This window comes from Palaemon carinicauda, unplaced genomic scaffold (genome assembly GCF_036898095.1).
Source record: "Palaemon carinicauda isolate YSFRI2023 unplaced genomic scaffold, ASM3689809v2 scaffold409, whole genome shotgun sequence".
Lineage (NCBI taxonomy): Eukaryota > Metazoa > Arthropoda > Malacostraca > Decapoda > Palaemonidae > Palaemon > Palaemon carinicauda.
This window is the reverse complement of record NW_027171661.1, coordinates 1-5,000: the sequence shown is the minus strand read 5'-3', so window position 1 is coordinate 5,000 and position 5,000 is coordinate 1. Positions and strand designations below refer to the sequence as shown.

Genomic DNA, 5,000 nt, shown 5'->3' with positions numbered 1-5,000 from the left:
ATTACGTTGAGTTCGAATGAAATTGAATAACATACGTAAAAAAGCAGCTTTTTCCCCAGCAAAGAAATGACAATTTATTTTTATTTTTATGTAGGAGAACTTACAACTTTGTGATTTTCCGTAATATGTTTGAGCAATTAGGTCATAGTTAGGCAATTCGTAAATTCCTTGGGAAGATTGTGGGAAGTCGTGTAGTGTAGGGATAAACTATCATAACATTAATGCTTTTTTGGGGGGGAGATATACTTGTTTTTAAGGGTCACAAAACATTGCGTTGAGTTTGGAATGAAAGGGGACAAGATACGTAAAAAACAGCTAAAATATAAGAACTCACTGGCGTATTCCAAGATGTTTATTAGCATTTGAGTTGGTAATGGGGACTTAATAAGCAAGAGGTTTTATGCCAGAGGTTGCCAAATATTTCCATATTTTTAAGACATCCTTTAAAGAAATCTGGTGTCTGCTGGTTGTGTAAAGTTAATCATTTTGATTTAACTCGTACTATTCGGCGTTGAATAAACTAGCTATGTTTATTAAGTGCTTTAAGGATATATAAACTATTAAGAAATTTAAGGCCAATGTATATTCAGTTTTAAGCATTACGATGCCATAGATAGTCGTGTTTAGTGAAACATTGTTAAGCACAAACAATGCCTGGATTCCAGGAACATTTGAGCTCACTATTCTATCTTATTTCTCTTCCTCTTGTTTTGTTGAAGTTTTTTTTTATAGTTTATTTAGGAAGTAATTATTTTAATGCTGTAACTCTTTTCATTTTTCCTTGTTTCCTTTCCCCAATGGACTATTTTCCCTGTTGGAGCCCCTGGGCTTATAGCATCCTGCTTTTCTAACTAGGGTTTCCTTGTTTCCCTTTCCCCACTGGACTATTTTCCCTGTTGGAGCCCCTGGGCTTATAGCATCCTGCTTTCCCAACTAGGGTTGTAGCATAGCAACTGATGATAATTGATGATAATAACAACTCGACTAATTTGATAAATTAACATTACCATACTACTACTTAAAAAAAAATTTATTATTATTATTATTTGCTAAGGTAAAACCCTAGTTAAAAAGCAAGATGCTATAAGCCCGTGGGCTCCAACAGGGAAAATAGCTCAGTGAGGAAAGGAAACAAGGATAAATAGAAATATTTCAAGATCAGTAACATTAAAATAAATATCTACTATATGCACTATAAAAACTTTAGCAAACCCAGAGGAAGAGAAATAAGATAGAATAGTGTGCCTGAGTGTACCCCTCAAGCAAGAGAACTCTAACCCAAGACAGTGGAAGGCCATGGTCCAGAGGCTATGGCACTGCCCAAGACTAGAGAACAATGGTTTGATTTTGGAGTGTCCTTCTTCTAGAAGAGCTGCTTACCATATTACTGAGTGGCTATTTTACATATTGAAAAGTTCTTATTGAAATAAATTCCATGTGCTAACATTTTGTCTACCCATTTTTCAGCACTTTGTTCAAATATTGTTCACAATGGAAGAGAGAGATTGAATCTGGCAATGACGCAAGACAGCTATCAAAGGATTTATTTCAATATGATAACTTTCGTTTGGTCTATTATTGATCCATAAAACATTTGATAATGCAGAATACTCTTAATTTTACCGAATTACTTTGTTCATTCTAATTTACATGAAGTAACTGTAATGGCTTGTGGGCCAGTTATTTGCAAACTGCTTTAGAAGTAAGAGTCCGTGCTAGCACAAAACTTTGAAAAAACAAAATGCATAAAGTTGCTTCTTCATTAATTATATACCATTGTTCTGTAGTCTCAGGTAGTACCATAGCCTCTGTACCATGGTCTTCCATTGTCTTGGGTTAAAGTTCTCTTTGCTTGAGGGTACACTCGGGCACACTATTAAACCTAATCTATCTTCTTATTTTGTTAAAAAAATTTATAGTTTATATAGGAAATATCATTTCAATGTTTTTACTGTTCTTAAAATATTTTATTTTTCTTTGTTTCATTTCCTCACTGGGCTATTTTTCCCTGTCGGAGCCCCTGGGCTTTTAGCATCCTGCTTTTCCAACTAGGGTTGTAGCTTAGCATTTAATAATATATATATATATATATATATATATATATATATATATATATATATATATATATATATATATATATATATGTGTGTGTGTATATATATATATATATATATATATATATATATATATATATATATATATATATATATATATATATATATATATATATATATATATATATATATATATATATATATATGTGTGTGTGTGTATATATATATATATATATATATATATATATATAATATATATATATATATATATATATATATATATATATATATATATATATATATATATATATATACGTGTGTGTATAAAGTATTCTATAGTATCTTGATTACTGATTCTCTGGTTTTGTATTTGAGTAAATTTTAGTTTTCATTCTGGACTCTGATTGAATTAAAGTTAGTCTTCCTGTCCTAAATTTTATTTAGAAGAAATTTACCTCCGCCAGCGAAGTTGGAAGGAGGATATATTTTTGCCCGTTTGTGTGTTTGTGTTTGTGAACAGCTTCCTGGACACAATTTTAATAGCAATGAAACTTGTAGGAATTATCTGTTATTTAAAAAGCTGGAAATTATAAAATTTGGGAAGACCCATGCCGAAGGTCAAGGTCACGGTCAAACGAAATGTCCAATTCACGTAAATCAGCCATAAGTTTGGACATCGTTCTCACAGAGACTAGAAATTTGGTTCATATTTGAGAGAGAGAGAGAGGAGAGAGAGGAGAGAGAGAGAGAGAGAGAGAGACTTTCCTGAAATTTTCTCTTAACCTTTTGCCAATTCAGAATTTACTCAACGGTTGAAGTGAAATTTGTTTAAAATTGTTTTTGTGCATTTTCTTTTGGTTATACTTTCTTGCTGTTGCCTTTTTTCTGGATTAAAAACTGTGAAAATCTTTTTTTATCAAATTAACCAATAAATGTCAACAAAGTAATTTAATTCGTAATCAGTGTTTGCTATTAATTAAAGCTTCAAAAAACTGTAATAGTTCACTAGGTTACTAAACAGTTTTATAAGCTAAGTAGAAAATACTAAAACTGAAATGAAGGTTTTCAAAGTAAACTAAAATGTCCAAAAAGGAGTTTCCCCTTTTCCAAAGCAAAGAAATGACAATTTAACGTTTTTATTATGAAGGAGAGCATACGGAGTTTATAGTTTCTGTAATATACTTGAGCAATTAAATTATAGTTAGGCAATTCGTAAATGACTGGGAAAGGTTATGAGATGTCTTGACATTAATGCTTGCTTTGGAGAGATAGCTATAGTAAGCAGCTCTTCTAGGAGAAGGACACTCCAAAATTAAACCATTGTTCTCTAGTCTTGTGTAGTGCCAAATCCTCTGTACCATGGGTAAGCAGCTCTTCTAGGAGAAGGGACACTCCAAAATTAAACCATTGTTCTCTAGTCTTGGGTAGTGCCATAGCCTCTGTACCATGAGTAAGCGGCTCTTCTAGGAGAAGGACACTCCAAAATTAAACCATTGTTCTCTAGTCTTGGGTAGTGCCATAGCCTCTGTACCATGGTCTTTCACTGTCTTGGGGTAGAGTTCTCTGCTTGAGGGTACACTCGGGCACACTATCTATCTAATTTCTCTTTCTCTTGTTTTAATAAAGTTTTTATAGATTATATAGGTTATGTTTATTTTAATATTGTTACTGTTCTTAAGATATTTTATTTTTCCTTGTTTCCTTTCCTCACTGGGCTATTTTCCCTGTTGGGGCCCCTGGCTTATGGCATCCTGCTTTTCCAACTAGGGTTGTAACTTAATATAATAATAATAATAATAATAATAATATACTTGAGCAATTAGCATATAGTTAGGCAATTCGTTAATTCTTGTGAGATATACTTTTACTTTAATTATTTTCAGATTTTAAAGTGTAATTTAATGTTTTCAAATGTCGATAGCTGTTTAAAGTACATTCAGTTTACAATTTTATATTTTAAATAGTTTAATTTTCTCTTCCAGATGTGTATAGCTGTTTCCATGCAAACTACAAGGGCGAAAAAAGACCTTTAAATTGGAGGAAATAGAATAACTGGAAAAATGTCTAAAGTTGAATGGATTTTGAAACAGAGTTGAAGGTGAGTTTAAACCCAAGTCAATTTTCTAAACACTGTCACCAGTTAGGGTAAAAAGGAGTAAAATAGAGGGGCACTCAGTAGAGTGCAGACCTCCGCCACGGCAGCTTATAGAGCTTTACCTTGACCTTTGACCATTACCTTTACCTTTTATTTTTACCTTTGACCTGAACTTATACCTTTGACCTGAACTTTTACCTTTGACCTGAACTTTTACCTTTACCTTTGATTTTTACTTTACCTTGACCTTTGACCTTGACATTTACCTTTGATCTTTGACCTTTACCTTTGACCATGACCTTTTACCATTGACCTTTGACCTTTAACCTTGACATTTACCTTTAACCTTTACATTTGCATTTACCTTGATCTTTGACCTGGACATTTACCTTTGACCTGGACCTTTACCTTTGACCTGGACCTTACCTTTAACCTTTACATTTGATTTTTACCTTTACTTTTGATTTGACCTTTGACCTGTATATATACCTTTGACCTGGACCTTTACCTTTGACCTTTACCTTTAACCTTTACCTTTAACCTTTACCTTTCTTTAACCTTGACATTTACCTTTTACCTTTCACCTTTACCTTTCACCTTTACCTTTCACCTTTACCTTTACCTTTACCTTTAACCTTGACATTTACCTTTAACCTTGACATTTACCTTTAACCTTTACATTTGCATTTACCTTGACCTTTGACCTTGACATTTACCCTTAACCTGGACCTTTACCTTTGACCTGGACCTTTACCTTTAACCTTGACCTTTACCTTTGACTTTTACCTTTAACCTTTACATTTGATTTTCACCTTTACTTTTGATTTTACCTTGACCTGGACCTTTACCTT

General features: G+C 32.6%; 1 long non-coding RNA gene across 1 annotated transcript in view; it reads left to right on the top strand.

Annotated features, from left to right (window-relative positions):
* Positions 1 to 4,154, top strand: part of LOC137636849 (uncharacterized) — a 32,389-nt gene extending 28,235 nt beyond the window's left edge. Inside the window, exon 3 of the long non-coding RNA XR_011043257.1 lies at positions 4,037 to 4,154. This is a non-coding gene — a long non-coding RNA (uncharacterized lncRNA). The remainder of the gene's footprint in view (positions 1 to 4,036) is intronic.
* Positions 4,155 to 5,000: the final 846 nt, after the last annotated feature.